General features: G+C 36.2%; 1 long non-coding RNA gene and 1 pseudogene across 1 annotated transcript in view; one reads left to right on the top strand and one right to left on the bottom strand.

The window, feature by feature from the left end:
- The window catches only part of LOC141547726 (uncharacterized), a 100409-nt gene that overhangs the window by 26739 nt on the left and 51996 nt on the right, over positions 1–21674 (top strand). The window contains exon 2 of the long non-coding RNA XR_012483603.1: positions 10834–10979. This is a non-coding gene — a long non-coding RNA (uncharacterized LOC141547726). The remainder of the gene's footprint in view (positions 1–10833; positions 10980–21674) is intronic.
- On the bottom strand, positions 9776–10701 carry LOC141547157 (putative olfactory receptor 5AK3; annotated as a pseudogene).

Genomic DNA, 21674 nt, shown 5'->3' with positions numbered 1-21674 from the left:
TCTTACAGACTCATGTCAGCTCTGTGAAGAAAGGAATTTGTGGCCAAAGAAGAACCAGAATACATTATGATATGCACAATGAATAACTTTGATTATATTAAGTTAAAAAGTTTTTATACAAACAAAACCAATGCATTCAAGATTAGAAGGAAAGCAATAAATTGGCAAAATTTTTTATATCCAAGGGTTCTGATAAAGGCCTTATTTCTAAAATACATAGAGAATTGACTTAAATTTGTAAGAATTCAACCCATTCTTCAAATGATAACTACTCAAAAGATATGTATAGATAATTTTCAGATGAAGAAATTAAAACCATTTGTAGTCATATGAAAAAATTCTCTAAATCATTATTGATCAGAGAAATGCAAATTAAGACAACTCTGAGATACTACTACACTCCTGTCAGATGGGTTAAGATGACAGGAAAAGATAATGATGAATATTAGAGGGGATGTGGGACACTAATATATTGTAGGTAGGTTATGAACTGATCCAACTCTTCTGAAGAGCAATATGTATCCATGTCCAAAGTGCTTTCAAACCTTTATTCCAGCAGTGTCTCTACTTAGTCTGTATCCCAAAAAGATCATAAAAAGAGAAAAGGACCCATATGTGCAAAAATGTTTGTGGCAGCCCTTTTTAGTGGCAAGGAACTGGAAACTGAATGGATGCCCATCAGCTGAAGAATGGCTAAATAAGTTATGGAATTTTATTGCTCTATAAGAAAGGATCAGCATTTGATTTCCAGAAAGTCCTGGAGAAACTTATGTGAACTTATGCTAAGTGAAGTGAGTAGCACCAGGAGAATATTGTACATACCAACATCAAGATTATATAATGATCAATTCTGATGGACGTAGCTTTTCAACAATGAGATGATTCAGGCCAGTTCCAATGGCCTATCTGCACCACTGAATGTGGATCACAAAATAATATTTTCACTTTTTTGTTGTTACTTGCTTGCTTTTTTCTTTTTCATTTTTCCACTTTTTGATCTGATTTTCTTGTTCAGCATGATAATTATGGAGTTACGTGTAGAAAAATTGCACATATTTGACATTGGATTGGATTTCTTGCCTTCCAGGTGAAAGATAGGAGGAAAGGAGGGAGAAAAAAAATTTGGAGCACAGGAGGCAAATAGGGTTAAGTGACTTGCCCAGGGTCACACAGCTAGGAAGTATTAAGTGTCTGAGACCATTTGAACTCAGGTCTTCCTGAATTCAGGGCTGGTGCTCTATCCACTGTGCCACCTAGCTGCCCTACAGCAGTGAATGTTGAAAATTATCTATGCATGTATTTTGAAAATAAAAAGCTTTAAAAACAGACATTTACTTAAGATTATCTATGTATCAGCCACTGTGCAACAAAATTAAGATTTAAGTGTTATTCACTTGAGTATGAAGTCTCATGAGGAACAATGGAAAGAGGTCTGAATTTGGTGTCAAGATAAATCAGTTCAAATCCTACTTTAGATTCTTGCTAGCTATGGCTAACAACCTCAGTTTCCTTGTTTGCAAAATCAGGCTAATAGCACCTATCTTATGGATTTTGGGGGAGGATCAAATAATATATCATGTCAAATGCTTTGCAAATCAGAAAGTGCTACATAAATGCTTAATTTTATTATGATAAGTATTAAGTATAATTATTTCCAAGAATGAACCACTTCTCCCCTTTTAACACTCTCTCACTCTCTCTCTCTCTCTCTCTCTCTCTCTCTCTCTCTCTCTCTCTCTCTCTCTCTCTCTCTCTCTCTCTTTTTGACAAGGCAATTGATGTTAATTGACTTGCCCAGGGTCACACAGCTAGGAAGTGTTTAGTGTCTGATCTAATACATCTTGGGAGTGATAACAGATGTAAAACAGAGGTCAAAGAAAACCAAATTTTGGAGGAAAAAAATACATGGGAGTGTGAAGGTGATGATAAGGATTACCCACTAGAGATGTCATATAGGTGACCAAACACCAGGAAGAGGATGTACTGTGGTTCTTATCAAACAGCAAATCACTATAGAATAAACTCTATAGAATAAAAGTCACTCTGGTGCCATTTCCTTGGATCATGGCTTTCATATCAAGTGCAAGTGAACTAAATAGGAAGGAGGACCAAGAGATTTTAGTGACTTCAAATTAGGAATAAAATAGAATTTAGTTTAATGAAGGTTCATTTAAAATCATTTTATTGAAATATTTTTGTTTTCATATCACTTTCATTTTTGAATTTATCCTTGTCCACTACCCAACCCAAGGAACCATCTGTTAAAATAAAGACTAGAAAAGAAAGAGGAGAGAGTTCAGAAAAGCCAACAAACATAGCAACTGTGTCCGAAGTTGGTTTTCTAAGGTTAATTTACATGATGCAATTTACATTATACAAAACATAGGTTTCCCTGTGACTTTTACCTTACCTCCTAAAGACATTTTCTTTTTTTTTTCTTTTTTTTTTCCCCCTGAGGCTGGGGTTAAGTGACTTGCCCAGGGTCACACAGCCAGGAAGTGTTAAGTGTCTGAGACCAGATTTGAACTCGGGTCCTCCTGAATTCAAGGCTGGTATCCTAAAGACATTTTCACGAGGAGTGTAGTCATGTTTATTCTCAGCAATAACAGCATGGGAGGAATAAGTATCTAGTCTTCCTGGTACCGTCCTGAGGAGAAAATCCTTGCTGGGCTGTGTAAATCACAATATTAACAGATAACTTTTTTTCCTAGCACCATAAAGACACTTTGCACTAATTTATTTTTACATTCAATCCTCACAATTGCCTCAGACATTTTACAATTATCCCCATTTTGATGAAAAAGAAATTAGACAGGTAGAAGGTAAGGTTTTGGCCAGGGCCTCACCCCATGTGTATGAGACAAGATTTGAACTCAAGACTTCCTGATTTCAGGTTTAGCATTTATTCATTATACCTGGATAACTCCTTCTTGCTTGATATTTTAAAAAATCTCAGAAAACTCTAAGACATACATTAGTATTGGTGGTGCTGATCCTCCTGGAAATACCCTGTGATATTTTTTTTCCCAGAGTAAAAAAGATGAGTATTCAGGGATATTGCTTGTTAGAACTGGTAAATGATTCCAAAGGTCCGAGCTAGAAGGGTGCTCAGAAAAGGAAGTGTTAGCTCTGAATGAAGGAATCCTGGAACCTTATAGACAGAAGAGTGTGAGACTTGTGAAGAACTTCAGAACATCAGAAGGGAAAGGTGGATTAGAGTTCACCTAGCTAAGTCTTTTTGTGTTAATAGATGAGAAAACAGACCACAAGGAGCTTCTATGATTTCTCTAAGGTCCTTTTAAAATAGTCTCAAACTGAGTAATTGGCAGGACTAGAATTCATTGCCAGAATTCCTTACATCCAATCTCAATTTTGGAGTACTTTACTTCATTATCTTATCTTTCAGATTCCTAATTGTTCCTTTAATGCATCAATAAGGAAAACTGTATCTTCTTCTTCTTCTTCTTCTTCTTCTTCTTCTTCTTCTTCTTCTTCTTTTTCTTCTTCTTCTTCTTCTTCTTCCTTCTTCTTCCTTCTTCTTCCTTCTTCTTCCTTCTTCTTCCTTCTTCTTCCTTCTTCTTCCTTCTTCTTCCTTCTTCTTCCTTCTTCTTCCTTCTTCTTCCTTCTTCTTCCTTCTTCTTCCTTCTTCTTCCTTCTTCTTCCTTCTTCTTCCTTCTTCTTCCTTCTTCCTTCTTCTTCCTTCTTCTTCCTTCTTCTTCCTTCTTCTTCCTTCTTCTTCCTTCTTCTTCCTTCTTCTTCCTTCTTCTTCCTTCTTCTTTCTTCTTCTTCTTCTTTTCTTTTTTTACTTATAGAAATCACCATCTCTTTGTGTTTCAATCAATGCCCCACTATTGCCTCATTCCTATTGTCTGGCCATTGGCTACTTCTCTTGGCTACTATACATACCCATGGTCAGAATGTCATCCTTCTATAACTTTTCTTCATAGCTGTTCAGTACTGCAACTCTTTTTTGAATCCTCCAGTTTAAAGATGAGAGATTATTTAGAGTTATGAAAGGGAAAGTTTGAATCCATCTTGCTTCTGCCTCTTATGAAACCCATCTCTCCTTTTAACTTACTTTTTTTTTTTTTTTGGTGGCATCTCAATGCTCTTCATCTCCTAGGCTTGATACCTGAGCCATGTATTTACTCTTCTCCTTCCCTCATCAGTCACATCCAATAAGCTGCCAAGTTCTATTATTTCTTCCTATAAAACTGCTCTTGTGTCCATCCTATCCTTTTTAGTCACATAGCCATTCTGATCATTAAGTCCCTCATCACTCTATGTCTGAGTGATTACAATGCCTTCTAATGATTCTCTGTTTTTGCATTATCCTCCTGCTTCAACTACCCTTTTAAAATTTTCCAATATCATATCTCAGGCACACAAGCTCACTGTCCTTCTCTGGAATTTTCAATAGTTCCCTCCTGCTCCTGATAGTATATATAACATGGAAACTTTCACTATTTATGGACCTATTTATGGTATTTATGGACCTGATTCTAACTTCCTTATTATTATTATTAGTATTAATTATTAGTATTAGTATTAGTTTATAATTTATATTATATATAATTTATATTATATTATATAATATATTATATTATAATTATATTATTAATTTATACTATAATTTAATATATTAATAAATAATTAGTATTAGTATTAATATTATTATTATTATTAGTATTAGTATTATTATTAGTATTATACTATTTATGGTATTTATGGACCTGATTCTAACTTCCTTCAAAGGCTCATTTTTCTTTATTCTTTTTGATGCCCTTTACATACCAGCCCAACTGGACCGCCAGTTTACCCCCAAAGTAAGTCTTCCCTTTTTTGACCTCCCTGAATATGAATATGAATATGAATATTTTTCCTTTTTGGAGTACTCTACTTCATGATCTTATCTTTCAGATTCCTAATTGTTCGTTCAATGCATCAATAAGGAAAACCGTATCTTCTTCTTCTTCTTCTTTTTTTTTTTTTTTTTTTTTTGAGGCTAGTGTTAAGTGACTTGCCCAGGATCACACAGCTAGGAAGTGTTAAGTGTCTGAGACCAGATTTGAACTCTGGTCCTCCTGAATTCAAGGCTGGTGCTCTATCCACTGCGCCACCTAGCTGCCCTGAAAACTGTATCTTCTTAGAAGTTATCCTTTTCAGAAATTCACAGGCATTTCTCTCAATTATTATGGCTGTTATGACTGTTTTTTTCTCTCTTGCTCTCTCTGACTCTATCTCCCTCTTCTATATGATTTTCCTCTTGATGTCTTTTTTGATTCTCATCACTTACTATTTCTCCACATTTTTCTCTGCTAATGGCATATCCTGTTCCTTCAATGTTAAAGCAGAAAAAAAAATATCTTGAGGACCAGGAAAGTGTCTCTTCTATCTTTGTATTTGAAGCCCTGAGCACCAGCCCTTGCATAGATTAATACACAGGAGACTCAATTAAGTGCAGGGAGGAACTTTAGGGATAATCAAGGGCAGTTGTCTCTTGGATTGTGACATGAAGTGGGTGGATAAACTTGTTTTCCTATAGAAATCTGGATGGTATAGTGGATTAAATATTGGAGTAGTGTCAGAAAGATTTGAGCTCAAGTTCTACTTCAGAAACTTACTAGCTTAGTGATGCTAGGCAAGTCATTTAGTTTCTACTCTTTCTCAGCTTCCTCACCTGTAAAATGGGGAGAACAATGGGCTTCAACTTCTTGGGCTGTTATGTAGATCAAATGAAATAATATATGTGAAGTGATTTACTGGTCATAAAGAGCAGTAGGAATCCTTCATCATTCCTCCCCAGAAATGAAGGGGATGAAGTAGCTGATCTCTGAGATCTAAATGTTAAGAGGTCTGATTCCTGAGGATGATCTCTATCTTCTGATCTCTGAGATCTAAATGTTAAGAGGTCTGATTCCTGAGGATGATCTCTATCTTCTGATCTCTGAGATCTAAATGTTAAGAGGTCTGATTCCTGAGGATGATTTCTACCTTCTGATCTCTGAGATCTAAATGTTAAGAGGTCTGATTCCTGAGGATGATCTCTACCTTCTGATCTCTGAGATCTAAATGTTAAGAGGTCTGATTCCTGAGGATGATCTCTACCTTCTGATCTCTGAGATCTAAATGTTAAGAGGTCTGATTTCTGAGGATGATCTCTACCTTCTGATCTCTGAGATCTAAATGTTAAGAGGTCTGATTTCTGAGGATGATCTTTACCTTCTGAAGGTCATTCAGTAACTTTGGAAATTCAGATATCCTACCTACTCACCCCACCACTTAGTCCTTTTTCTCTGTGGCTTTGCGGAGAGTGAGAGGTTCCTGTCCAGCCTCAGAACCAGCCCTTCTATTTCTCTGACCCTGGTCCTTTAAGTTTTGCTTGTTCCCTAAGAGATTTTTCTTAAACACACACAGATTATTGGGAATAATGGGAGATTGGCTTCGGGGGAAGAGTAATGTCACTCCAATTCCCTTGCTCGCTCAAGTTCTAGGCTCACCGGAGTCCTAATGTGACAACTTGTCAAGTGTTTCAAATGTAGGCACACATATGACAGCCACATAGCATGAACACCTACTCCTCTAGGCATTTCTAGTCTCAGAGGATTATCATTAAAAAAAAAAAGTCATTAGTAGCTACTTTCCGTCTGACTTCCCAGGAGTACTCTTGTTGTCCAATTTCTTGGGAATTTTGTAGTAATGTTTATGAATTGTATTTCTCTTAAAGATACTTCAAAATTTGCAAATCTTATACTTCTGAGAAGTAATTTTTCAATTTGCTGTTAGATATCCTGTGGTTCAGAGGACCCAGGTGATTTTCTATGCTCACATAACTCACAAATAATCACTCCATCAACAGTCGTTTAATAGGCATCTTCTGTGCCATCTACTCTGCAGGAAAGTCAAGATTTATGTCCATTCACACTACTATAAGCCTAAAGAGGCACAGTGGAGAATACTATCTCAGATACTTGGTAGCTATGAGCAAGTCAATTAACCCCAGCCTCAGTTTTTGTGAGGATCAATGATACACTATGTCAAGTGCTTTACAAATCATATTATAGGTATTCAGTATAATTATTTTCAAAAGAATAACTCTATACTCATCAAACCCCTTCTCTCCCTGTCCTCTTTCTCCCTCTTTTCTTCTCTCCCTCTCTCCTTCCCTCTTGCTTTCTCTCTGTGTGTCTCTTTCTGTCTCTGTCTGTCTCTGTATTTCTTTCTCTCCCTCTTCCTTATAGATTGATGAAAATTTTGCTAATCATTATTTTGGAATATTGTGAAATGTGTCTTATTACATTTGTGTTATTAAGTTGGCTATGAATTAGCTAATAAAAATTATAATTAAGTCCTTGATATGGACCAAGAATCCCTCTAGGCATTTGGAATACAAATATTTAAATGAGACAGGCCCTGTTCTCTAAGAATTTGCATTTTATATGAGAAATTTCTAGGAAAGCCCCAATCTGAGGCATGGGTTGGATTGATAACTCAAGAAAGACTTTTTGGAGATGAGAAGACTCTTGAAGGAAGTATGGAGTACTTTCAGGTAGAGATATGAAAGGAGAGCATTTGAGGCATGATGGGTATCCTATGTGGATGCACAGAAATGGAAGATAAGATGCTTTGTGTGATGTGTGGAATAGCCGGAAAGTTACTGCAGATTGTGAAATGGCATGACTAAAATATTAATAAGTCTAGAAAAGCATGTAGAAGCTAGATTGAACAGGGCTTTTAAGGTCAAATCACCTAGTTCATATTTCATCATAGTTTTGCTTTTAAGCAAAAAACCTCCTAGTTTTAGCTGATTAGAGAAATCACATGGTCAGATATGTACTTAAGTGAAATCACTTCGGTAGTTATAAATAAGATATGTTGGAGTCAGGAGAACTTTGAGATGAGCAGAGTAAATATGAGGCCATGGCAGTGTCTCAAGAAAGAGGTGATCAAGTCTTGAATTAAAAGAGTACCTGTGTGATTAATGATGAAGGGGGAGAAGTGAAATATGTTCTATAACATTTCTATAAATAGGAAGTATAAGAATTAGCACCTCATTTCCAAAGATATGAGATGATGAGGAATCAGTTCTTGAGAAATACGATCTGGATGTGAAAACTAGTGATTGGAAGATTGGAGATATTCTTGACAGAAAGAAGAAAATATGGAGAGGGATTTGTTTGTGAATAAAATCAAAAATTCTCTTTTGGACATATTAAGTTTAAGAGGAATAGTAGAGATGTAATTCAAAATGTCTAATCAATAAATCCATAATTCAGCAATTATTAAGTGAGCTTCCACTATGTGGTAATTAGTAAGAGATACATAAGAAAAAGAAAAGCTCAAGGTGAATGGAACAAGTTATTGGTATTTGTAAGTTCATACAAGATCTACACAGAGTAGATGAAAGGTAACCTTAGAAAAGAAGCCATCAGCATATGTGGAGACTGAAAAGTCACCTGTAGAAGATGGTAATTGAGCTATGAGTTGAAGAAAGCAGGGAAACAAGAGGTAGAGGGGAGGAGAGAGAACATTTACAATTAGGGGTTAGCCAGGGCAAAGGACTGGAAATGAGATGGAACATTACATGTAAAGCCAAAGAAATAGGTCTGTATAGCTGGGCCATAGAGTGTTTGGTGAGGAGTAATATGAAAGAAAGATAGGAATGATCTGGGTTGTGAAAAGCTCTAACTGCCAAAAAGGGATTTATATTTGATTATGAAAATAATAGAAATTCCCTAGAAACCAAGTAGTGGGTAGTCATGGACATTCTAGTACTTTAGGAAAATCTCTAGGCTGTAGGTTGAGAACAAAGACTACTCCTACCACACCCCCCTGAGGCTGGGGTTAGGTGACTTGCCCAGGGTCACACAGCTAGGAAGTGTTAAGTGTCTGAGATCAGATTTGAACTCGTGTCCTCCTGAATTCAGGGCTGGTGCTCTATCCATGCACCACCTAGCTGCCCCAAGACTATTCTTGAGGGAAGGAAGTAGCTCTTAACATAAACTTTTCAGCTTAGTCTCTGCACAATAAATATTGGTCATATATATGAACATTATAAATAATTAAAAATGAGTAAATCCATTTATTATATACAATACAGAAAACAGATTTTAAAATATTTATATACATTGTGAAATATACAAGAATAAATGGGCTTTCCAGTTGAGTAAGATATCAAGGAGTATCATCCAAGGAAAGATGGAAGATCATATGTGATGAAAGCAAAAAGGAAAATCTGTCTGAATCACAGAGTTGATATAAAGAACAATGTATAATAAGTCTGGAAATTGCAATTTGCAGCAGGTTGTGAAGAGTTTTAAAGTTCTTCCGTCAATCTCTAATACTATGTCACGACTGAATTTTAGGTTGCTAATATGCACAATTCAAAATCAATGGAAGCATTTTCAGGCATAGAATTCCTTAAATGAAGGAAATTATAGGTCCCGAAGACTCTTAACCATGTTATAATGAAAGTATTTAACAAAAACTGTAAACTACAACCATTATTGCCAGTACTAACAACATTCATGATATCATTATAATCTGGTTAAAGATGTTGAATGATTGTGGATAACTTTTAAAGGCTATTAAAGAAAGATGTCTGCTGCCCTACATATGCTTCTAAATTTTAACCCTAGTTTGTCACATCCCCCATACTTCTTTTCTTATTTACATACTAAAACAATGAGATGGGATGCTCTCTGAACTGATCCATCATCTAGCTATCAAAGAAAATAAACGAAATGTTTCTATGAATTGGAATGCAAGAACTGACTCAAGAACAACTTTTCATGAGCACTTTCACTGCTTTTTTCACCTCTTTGTTTCTCAGACTATAGATCAGGGGGTTCAGCATGGGTATCACAATGCCATAAAACACAGAGGCCACTTTATCATTCTCTTGTGATTCGCTGGAAGAAGGCTGTAAATACATGTAAGAAAGTGTCCCATAGAAAATGGTGACAGCAGTCAGGTGGGAGGCACAAGTAGAGAAGGCTTTGTGTCTTCCTGCAGCAGAGGGCATCCTCAAGATGGCAGCCAGGATGTAAATGTAAGAGAGAAACACAACCAGCAATGTGCTTACCAGGTTAAAACCCACAAAAATAATCAACAACATGACATTGACATTAATATTAGAACAGGAGAGGGCCAGGATTGGGGGCAAATCACAAAAGAAGTGATTGATTTTGTGAGAATTGCAGAAAGACAGTGAAAGGAGAAAGCCCATGTGTGTGGTAGCATTCTCAGAAGCTATAACATAGGATCCAGTGACCAACTGGATGCAGACTCTCAGGGACATGATTACTGGTAATGAAGTGGGTTGCAGATGGCCACATAACGATCTACAGCCATGGTAGCCAAAAGGTAACATTCAACTGCTGCAAATACACCATAAACATAATTGTACCATACACTCTGAGAATGAGATGGATTTATCTGTGACCAGAAAGTTGACCAACATCTTGGGAGTGATAGCGGATGTGTAACAGAGGTCAACAAAAGCCAAGTTTTGGAGGAAAAAAACATGGGAGTGTGAAGGCGAGCATCACACTTGATGAGCAGGATCATACCAACATTGCCCACTAGAGATATCATGTAGATGACCAGAAACACCAGGAAGAGCATGTACTGTAGTTCTTGTCGAACTGCAAATCCCAGTAGAATGAACTCGGTCACTCTGATGCCATTTTCTTGGGTCATGCCTTTTATATCATCTGTAAATAAAGAATACAAAGAGAATTTAAATTAAGAATGAAGTGGCATTTAGTTTAATATAAAGAAGTTAAAATTATTTTATTGAAATGTTTTTTTGTTTTCTGAATTTTATTTCAGACTTTATCCTTGCCCGTTACCCAACTCAAGGAGCCATCTGTTACAACAAAGACCGAGAAAGAAAGAGAAGAAAGGAGTTCAGCAAAATCAACCAACAGAGTAACTGTGTCTGACGATGCTCTGACATTTTCTCCCACACATCTGAGGTTGGTTTTCTAATATCATCTTATATTGAGACAGTTTAAGAGTCATGGCTTTCCTTGTGACTTTTAACCTGTCGCTTAAAGACAGTTTCACAAGGAGTACAGGTGTGTTTGTTCTCAACAATGACAGAACGGAAGGAATAAGTATCTAGTTCCCATGATGCTGTTTAGAAGAGAGCCATTACTGGGCTGTGTAAATCATAATTTTAATAGATAATATTTATCTATTTACGAAGCACTTGACATTAATTTATTTTTAAATTCAATTCTCACAATTGCCTCAGACATTGGTGTTACTATTAACTCCATTTTACAGAATAGGAAATTAAACAGGTTTTGTCTAGGGTCTCAACCCACATATATGAGACAAGTTTTGAATTCAATATTTCCTGATATCAGTTATAGCACTTATTGATTATTCCACCTGTATACCTCTTTCTGATTTGATATTTTAAAAAAATCTCAGAGAACTCTGAGACAAACATTAGTATTGGTGATGCTGGTCATCCTGGGGTCAGCCTGGTAACATTTTTCTTTTCTGAGAGTGGAAAAGATGAGTGCTCTGGCTATTTAGATCCAGAGAATCACTGGTTATTAGAACTGGCAAATGATCCCAAAGAGCAGACTAGAAAGGTGCTTAGAACAGGAAGCTCTGAGTGAAGGAATCCTGAAACCTTATAGATTTAGAATAGTGTGAGATTTGTGAGAAGTAAAAAGTTTACTAGAGATCATCTAGCTAAGTCATTTTGTGTTAATAGATAAGAAAACAGCCCACAAGGAGCTTCCATGATTTCTCTAAGGTCTCGTTAAAATATTCTCAAATTCTGAGTCATTGGCAGGACTAGAACTAGTAGCCAGAGTTCCTTACATCCAGTCTAGTGCCATTATTTTGTTTGTTTGTTTGGAGAATAAGTGTCCTTATCTTTCCTAGAGTGGAGGTACAGTGGCCACTTATCTCTCAGTGTCATTGGTAATTCCATTTTTGACTTGGGATCATCCACCCCTCCTTTTGCAGCCTAGTGGCCCTTTGTTTCTCATGGGTCATTATACTGGTGCTAGCCTTATAGGGCAAACACAATTGGTTATAGCCCCACTGTGACTCAGAACTCCTGAGCCCAAGAGTTCCATTAACCTGCAATGATCTCTCATAGGGATTATAGACAAGAGGCACAATCTCCTTACTTCTTCCCTTTACCCAGACCCAGTTCAGCTTCAACTTCCCCATGCTCTTTTCCTTCCCAGTGGCTGCACATCCCTCTCTGCCCCCACTACGTATGTGACAAAGATATACAAATACCTGTCACATCTCTACAGTGCTTGCTTATAGAAATCACCATATTATTGTGTTCTAAGCAATGCCCCACTACCACCTCATTTCTATTGTCTGACCATTGGGCCACCCCTCTCTTGACCACTATATCCATGGCCAAAATGTTATCCTTCTATAGCTAGTCTTTCTTTATTGCTGTTCCCTAGCACAACTCTTTTTTTTATCCTCCAGCTGAAAGATCAGAGAGATTCATTAGTGACTTGTGAAAGGGAAAGATTGAATCCAGCTGGGTTCTGCCTCTTAAAAAACCCACCTCCCCTTTCAACTTACCTGTTTCTTCTGTTGGCATCTCAATGCCCTCCATTTCCTAGGCTTGAAAACTGAGCCATATATTACTCTTCCCACTTCCTCATCAGTCACATCCAATGGGTTGCCATGTTTTCTCCTTTCTTTCTATAAAACTGCTCTTGTGTCTATCCTGTTTTTTTTTAGTCACATAGCCATTGTGATCATTCAGTCCCTCATCACCCTTTGTCTGGGTAATTATAATGCCTCTCAATATTTCTTTTCTGTCTCTTTCCATTATTCTCCTACTTCTACCATCCTTTTTCTAATACACCTTATCTCAAGCACACAAGGCCACTGTCCTTCTCTAGAATATCCAGTAGTTCTCTATTGCTCCTGATACTCTCAAACTCTTTCACTGGATATTTATAAACCTGACTCCAACTTCCTTCAATGGGTCATTTCTCATTATTGTTCTTCATGCCCTTTACATACCAGCCCAAATGGACTGCCAGCTCACCTCCAAAACAAACCTGCCTTATTCTATCCTCCCTGAATATGAACAACCTCCCCCCTTCTGGAGTACTCTACTTCCTCATTTTCGCTTTCAGATTCCTAATTGTTCCTTCAGCACCTCAGTGAGGAAAACTGCATCCTCTTGGAAGTCATCCCTTTCAGAAATCCACAGGCATTTTCCTCAATTTTTATATTGATTTTCCTCTCTTGCTCTGTCTCTTTGCCTCTGTCTCCCCCCCCCATTCCCTCCCCACTTCCCTCTCTATGTCTCTTTTGGTTCACAATCACTCACTATTTCCTCATATTATTCTCTGTTAATGGCGATGATCTTCCCTATTAAAGGGAAGACAAATATCTTGAGAACCAGGAAAATATGCTTTCTATCTTTGTATTTGAAGTGCTGAGTGTCAGGTCTTGCCTAGATTAGGACACAAGAGATTCAATTAAGAGCAGGGAGGAACTTTTGGAATAATCAAGGATGATTTATCTCATGTGGCTCATTATATAGTAGTAGCATGAACTGTTTGGAGAAATTGTACTGTATCATTTTCCTGTATCTGGGTGATATATTTGGATCAAACAAAAGATATGCAGGGAGGGGTGAGTTCAATTTCTTCCTCAGACACTTACTAGCTGAGTGATCTTAGGCAAGTCCTTTAACCTCTGTTTGTCTTCAGTTTCCTGACCTATAAAATGGGAAGAATGATGACTCCTACTTTACAGACTTGTTATGTAGATTAAATAAGATAATATATGTGAAATGATTTGCTGACCACAAAGTGCAATAGGAATCTGATCATCCCTCCAGCTCCGAGAAATGAAGGGGATGAAATAGCTGATTTCTAAAGTTACTGAGGTTCTAAAAAAATCTGATCCCTGAGGGTGATCTCTAGCTTCAAAGTCAGTTGGTAACTTTGGAAAGTCAGATGTCCTAACTACTTACACCACCACTCAGTCCTTTTCCACTGTGGCTTAGCTGAGAATGAGAGGTTCCAGGCCAGCCTCAGAACCAGCCTTTCTGTCTCTCTGATCCTGGTTCTTCAAGTTCTGCTTCTTCTCTAGGACACTTTCTCAAACACAAACAGATTATTGGGAATAATGGGAGACTGGATTCAGGGGAAGTGATCTTACTCCAAGTTCTCCTACTCCCATTAGGCTCACTGGAGTTCTTATGTGACATCTCTTATGAAATTTTCCAAATATGGGCAGACAAATGACAGCCACATCCCCCAAGCATTTCTAGTCCCAGAGGATGAGGAAATATCTTGAGAAAAACTCATCAGTAGCTGCTTTCTTTCTGACTTTCCCAGGAGTGTTGTTGTTTTCCAACTACTTGGGAATTTTGAAATAATGTTTATGAATTATATTTCTCTTAAAGATACTTCCAATTTGCAAAGCCTATAATTTTATACCTCTGAGAGATAATTTTTCACTTTACAGGTAGGTAACCCATGGTTTAGAGGGTCCAGATAATTTACCTATACTCACATAACTAGTAAATAATCATTCCATCAATAGTTGTCATTTAGTAAGTATATTTTTTTGTGTCAGCCACAGTGCAGGAAAGCCAAAATTTATGTACTTGACTATCAGTCTGATGAGGCACAATTGAGATTTCTGAACTTGGAGTCAGGATAAACAAGTTTGAGTATTATTTCAGGTTTTTGCTAATTATGGGCAAGCCACTTAGCTTCTGTTTCTTTCCTTGTATGAAAAACGAGGATAATAAAAGCATCTGTTATGGATTTTTTTATTATTATCAAATGATATAAGTCAAGAGTTTTACAAATCACTAAGTACTACAGAAATGCTTAATATAAATTATGGGTATTAAGTATAGTTATTTTCAAAAGAATAATTCTAATCATTAAGCTTTTGATATTTACCAAGCAGTCTTCTAGCCACTTAGGATACAAATATATAGGTGAAATAGGCGCTGATCTCAAAGAATTTGCTTTCTATATGAGATATTTCTAGAGGAACACTAATTTTAGTGATCAGCTCATTAAAGACTTTTCATGAGTTGATCACTAACATTCATGAGTTGATCACTAAAATTAGTGTGATTTTTGGAAAAGGTTATTTTTGTGTAGACTCTTAAAACAAGTATGGCATTCTTTAAAGTCAAGATTTGGAGGGAAAGCATTTGAGACATGAGGGATGATCTATATGAATGCACAGAAATGGAAGCTATGATGCTGTGTATCATGTGTGGAATAGCCAGAAAATCATTTCAGATTTTGGGAGGGGAATAATACATCAATAAATCAAGAAGAGCAGGTAGAAGTCAAGAATTTTAAGGCAAAATTATTCAGTTCACATTTTATCACAGGGGCATAAAAAGCCGCTGATTTTAGCTAAGTAGAGGACTCGCATGGTCAGATGTATATTTAAGTGATATCACTTTGACAGTTGTGAAAAAAGATGGATTGGAGTCTGGAGAAGCTGGAAATGAGCAAATAAGAGGTTGTGAAGGTTTCCCAAATGAGAGGTGATCAAGGCTTGGTTTAAGTTGTTGCCTGTGTGAATAATGTGGAAGTGGAAGATGTGAAATATCCTCTAGAACTAGGAAGTATACAAGTTGGCACCTTGTTTCTCAAGATATGCGATGATAAGGAATTAAGAATTATAATAGGCATTGAAACCCAGATATTGGAAGACAGATAACAGGTTAAGTTTTCTCCTCAATTTTTACTATGTTTTTTTCCCTATTATTTTGTTTCTCTAACTCTGTCTCCTTCCTTTCCTCTCTCTTTCTCTCTCTTTCTCTTTTGTTTTTTATAATTCACTACTTCTCCATGTTATTTTCTGCTAATGAGATATACTGCTCCTTCCCCACGAGAAAAAAAGGCAAATATTTTGAGCACCAAGGCAGTCTGATTTCTGTCTTTGTTTTTGAATCCTGAGTACCAGGCTTTACATAGGAGACTCAATTAAGGGCATGAAGGAGCATTAGGGATAATCAAGGACAACTTTCTCATGTGACCCAATACATAGATATTGACATGAATTGGATGATAAACTTTTTGTGTCATTTTCTTATAGACATCTGGGTGACATAATGAATCAAATATTGCTTTAGTATCAGGGAAATATAGGTGAAGTGCTTTACAGACTACAAAGTGCAATAGGGTGCTAGGTGTTTGTTACCTCCCCAGAAATGAAGAGGATGAATTAGGTTATCTCTAAAGTCACCGAGGTTTTAATCTTAAGAGCTCTGATCCCTGAAGGTGATTTTAACCTTCTTTTGAAGGTCAGTCAGTAACTCTGTAAAGATAGATGCCCTACTTATTCATTCTACCACTCACTCCCTTTTCATTGTGGCTTTGTTAGATGTGAGATGTTCATGTTCACTCTCAGAACCAGCTCTTCTGTCTCTCTGACCCGGGTCTTCCAAGCTCTGCTTCTTCCCTAAAATACTTTCTGTTCATTTGGAATAGTATGAAATTGATTGAAGGGAAAGTAATCTCTTTCCCAGTTCTTCTGCTCCCATCAGATTTAAGCTCACTAGATTTCTAAGGTGACTTTTTTTTTTTAAAATGATCCAAATGTAGGCACACCTATTCTAGCCACATAGAATGGGCATTTCTAGCCCCGGAGGTTTTAAAAGTCATAAGAAATAGTTATCATTCCCAGGAATGGCTTTGTTTTCCAATTACTTGGGAATTTTGCAGTAATGTGTACAAATCCTATTTCTTAGTTACTCTAAAATTTGTAAAGCCTATAACTTTGGACTTCTGAGATCATTACTACTATTGTTGTCATTTTTACTTTAGAGAAAGATAACTTGTAATTCAGAGGTCCCAGATGATTTACTTGTAAACAATAAATTATAGGATTCTGATTTTTAATCCAATTTATCTGCTTCCATTTTATGGTAGAGATAATCTCATTCACATTCACATATAAAATGACCAATTCTGTATTTCTTGCCATCTTGTTTACCCTGTTATACTTTTCTCTTCCCTTTCTACCTTTTCCTCCTCCCCAGTATTTTGTCACTAATTATCCCTTCCCTCAAAAAGCCCTCTACTTTTGTAGCCCCTTCCCCTTTCTTATATCTTTTCCCTTCTACTTCTATTCTCCCTTCTATTAGCCTCCCTCTTCCTTTCCCCCTTCCCCTCTGATTCCTTATAGAGCAAAACAAGCTTCTCTGTGAAGCTAAATGTGTTTGATATTCTCTCTTTGAGCTAAATATGATGAGAATAAGATTCATACAATGTTCATTCCCCTCCCCTCTTTCCCTCAATTGCAATAGATCTTTTTAGCCTCTTCATGAGGTGTAATTTACCCCATTTTAATTCCATCTTCCTCTTCTTCCAACAAAATTACCTTTCCTCCTCTAGTTTATTTTTAAATCATCAAAATAAAATCAAATTATACCTGCATTATCTAAGTATACCCCTGACAGATACATATCTCAAGAGTTAAACATATTATCTCCCCATATAAGAATATAAGCTTTATAAGTTTTAAAAGAAAGTTATTTTTTCTTTCTTTTTTATCTTTTTATGCTTCTCTTGAGTTCTGTATTTAAAGATCAAATTTTTTATTCATTTCTGATCTTTTAATCAGAAATAGATAAGATTCACCTGTTTCATTGAATATCCATTTTTCCCCCTGAAAGATGATGTTCAATTTTGCTGGATAATTGATTCTTGGCTGCAGTCCAAGTTCTTTTACCTTTCAGAATATCAGATTCCATGCCCTTGTATCGTTTAAAGTTGAAGCTGTTAGGTCCTGGGTAATCCTGATTGTGACTCCTCAATATTTGAATTGTTTCCTCCTGGATGCTTACAATGTTTTCTCCTTGCTTTGATAATTCTGAAATTTAGCTATGATGTTCCTTGGAGTTTTCATTTTGGGGTCTCTTTCAGGAGGTGATTGGTGAATTCTTTCAATGGCTATTTTACCTTCTGGTTCTAGGGTATCTGGGCAGTTTTCTTTGATGATTTTCTGAAAGATGATGTCTAGGCCCTTTTTTAATTGTGGTTTTCAGGAAGTCCAATAATTTTAGATTGTCTCTCCTAAATCTATTTTCTAGGTCAGTTGTTTTTCCAATGAGATATTTTATATTTTCTTCTATTTTTCATGTTTTGGTCTTGTTTGATTGATTCTTGAAGTCTCATTGATTCATTGACTTCCATTTGTTCAATTCTAATTTTTAGTGAATTATTTTCTTTAGTTAACCTTTTAATCTCCTTCCGCATTTAGCCATTTGAACTTTTATATGAAATGTTTCATTCATTGCATTTTTTTCCATTTCATAGATTTTGTTTTTAAATGAATTGGTTTCTTTTTCATATCTATTTTGTAAATAGTTATATGCTTTCTATTCATTTCACAAGTCTATTTGTTTAAAGAGTTTTCTTCAGATAAATTTCTGGTTTTCCTTCTCCATAACCTCTTGCAAAGATCTCATTTACTTTTCCCAATTTTATTTTAACTCCCTTTTAAGATCCTTTTTGAATTCTTTCAAGAGAGTCTTGTGAAATGGGGACCAACTCATATCTTCCTTTGGGGCTTCATTAGGAGCTACTATGCGTTTAGAGTCCTCAAGGTTTGAGGTTTGTTCTCTTTTTCCATAAAAGCTATCTATGGCCAGAGTTATTTTTGCTTTTTTGCTCATTATTTTAAAAGGTTGAGGTTTGCTCTTAAGGCAAAGGGGATGACAAAGCTTTAGTTTAGTTTAGTTTAGTACCAGCTTGGGGCTGGTACTGCTGACTGGGTAGGTGTGGTCAGCTTCTCTGTTCTTCTGGGTCTTCATGGCTCACAATTTGCCTTTTGCTTTTGGTTCTGGGTATCTCACAGCAAATATGCTGAACCAAGAGCTTGCAAGTAGGACAGTAACCTATGAGCCTCACAATAAATTCCCTGGTGCACAATAAATGTCCTAGCTCCCTACTCAAGTTTCCTGCACCAAGCTTTTTGCACTATGGTCTGGGTTTGGCAGTTCTCCCCTGTCTACTTGAAACAAGCCTTTTCTGAAGTTCTTCCAAAGTATCCTGTTCTGGAAATTTGTGGTACTTCAAATATTTGTGGGTTCTGTCATTCCAAAACCAATTTAGAGGCTTAATCTGATCAGCTGTTGATTTGAGGGAAGCTCTGAGAAGGTCAGATATATACATGTCTGTGTTCCACTATTTGGTTCTTCCCCCAGATGATTTACTGATGTTCACCTAACTAGCAAATAATCAATAACTCCATTAACAGCCATTTACTCAGCATCATCTATGTGCCAGTCACTGTGCAACAAAATCAAGTTTTAAGTATCATTCACTTGACTATAAATCTGATAAGGGACAATGGAGAGAGCTCTGAATTTAGTGTCAAGAAAAATCAGTTCAAATCCTACTTCACATTCTTGCAAGCTATGGGCAAGTCACTTAACATCAGTCTTAGTTTCCTTGCTTGCAAAATCAGGCTAATAATAGCATCTGTCTTGTAGATTTTTTTTTTTTGAGGAACAAATTATATATTATGTCAAGTGTTTTGCAAGTCACAAAGTATTACATAAATACGTAATCTTATTATTATAGGTATTAGGTATAATTATTTCCAAGAATGAACTACCCCTCCCCCAATTAGTCGTCTCTTTCTTATCTGCCTCTCTTTTTCTCCATCTTTCTCTCTGTGTCTCTCTTGTCCCTATCTTTGTCTCTCTCTCTCAGTCTCTTTGTATCTCTGTCTCTCTGCAGACCTGGGGAAATATGTGCTATTCATATGGAATATATTGAATGTTTGTGATATTGTAATGTTTGTAATTCTTTTGCCTAACATGACTAACAGTTTCAATTGGGTAATGGGTAATCTATCAATTAACTAAGCAAATAAATTTATTAAGCTTTTCTTATGAATCAAGCAATGTTCTAGGATCTTGGGATACAATGATATAGGTGAATAAGCCCCATTCTATCTAAAATTATAGGCATTTAAATATAAAAAATGATATGTGACATATCACTATGGGGACCTAATCAAAGAGGTGGAGTGGAAAGATAACCCAGAATTGACTTTTTGGAGAAGATAATTTTTGAACAGACTCTTGAAGGAAGTATGGAATTCTTCAAGGTAGAGATATGGAGGGAGAACATTTGAAGCATGCAAATGCACAGAAATGAAAAATGGGATACTGTGTGTGATATGTGGAACAACCAGAAAGTCACTGCAGATTGTGGGAAAAAGAATGACATAGTAGTAAATTTACAATAGCAGATAGAAGCCAGCTTGAACAAGGCTTTTAAAGCCAAATCCTTTAGTTCATAATTTATCCTAAAAGCACTAAAAAGCTCCTGGATTTTATTGAGTAGGGGAATAATAAGGTCAGGTATGTACTTCAGTGATATCACTTTGGCAGTTATGAATAAACTGTATTGGAATCAGCAGAAGCTGGAGGCTATGATGGCCAATATGAAGCCATTGTAGTATCTCAAGTGAGAGATGATCAAGGCTTAATTAAATTAAGGTGCTGCCTGTGTGGGAGCAATGAGGAAGGGAGAGATGTGCAATATGTTGTAGCAGTATGAAATATGAGATTTTGCACCTCATTTCTCAAGATCTGAGATGATGTAGAATTAATTGCTGAGAATTACAATGTGATTGTGAAACTTAGAGATTGGAAGAGATGTGGTATTCTTGACAGAAAAAGAGGAATATGGAGAGGGATGACTGTATAGAAATGAGTTCTAAGATTAAAGCATTTGGGATTAAGTGATTTGTCAAGGATCACACGGCTACTAACCATTAATTGTCTGAGATGGAATTTGATGTCAGGTCCTACTGGATCCCTTTCAGGGCTGGCGCTCTACTCTTCTCACTGCCCCTCTTGACTACTCTTAAATAAAGAAAGTAGCCTTAACTTACACTTTTCAGCTTAGTCTCTTCACACAAAAAATGGATCATACATATGAACATTACAAATAATGAATAATAAATAAATCCATTTATTATATGCAACATAGAAAACAGAATTTAAAGTAGAGTAGACATATATAGTATAGTATAAATAGCAGAATAATAGTATAAAGCAATGTAAATTCAAACAGAAAACAGAATTTAAAGTAGCATAGACATATACAGTATAGTCTAAATAGTAGAATAATAGTATAAAGCAATGTAAATTCAAACATAGAAAACAGAATTTAAAGTAGCATAGACATATATAGTATAGTCTAAATCATATAATAATAGTATAAAGCAATGTAAATTCAAAAATATTTCAAGAATAAGTGTTTTTCAATTGACTCATATAAATTACTAGTTCGTCCAAGAAGAGATGGGAAATCTTACATGATGAAAAGAAAAAAAGGAAAATCTGGCTGAATCAAGTTTGCAGCAGGTTGTTAAGGGTTTTAGATGCCAAATAAAAAGGTTTAAATTTTATCGTAGAGATAATAGGGACCCTTGGAGTTCATAGAGGAGGTGAATGTCATGGTCAGGCCTCTGTTTCTAGAATATTACCTTGGAGGCGCTAAATATACATAAATACATGCACACAATTCACATATATGTTTGTTTGAAGGGCTACCAATTTAGAATAACTAGAAATTCTGGCAATGGCTTGTCGTCATGGGAATTTTTCTAGTTTTTTTTTTTTTTTTTTTTTTTTTGCCTTCGATCTTGGTTGT

The sequence above is a fragment of the Sminthopsis crassicaudata genome, chromosome 6, assembly GCF_048593235.1.
Source record: "Sminthopsis crassicaudata isolate SCR6 chromosome 6, ASM4859323v1, whole genome shotgun sequence".
Lineage (NCBI taxonomy): Eukaryota > Metazoa > Chordata > Mammalia > Dasyuromorphia > Dasyuridae > Sminthopsis > Sminthopsis crassicaudata.
The sequence above is the reverse complement of the archived record's forward strand: the minus strand, read 5'-3'. Positions and strand labels throughout refer to the sequence as shown.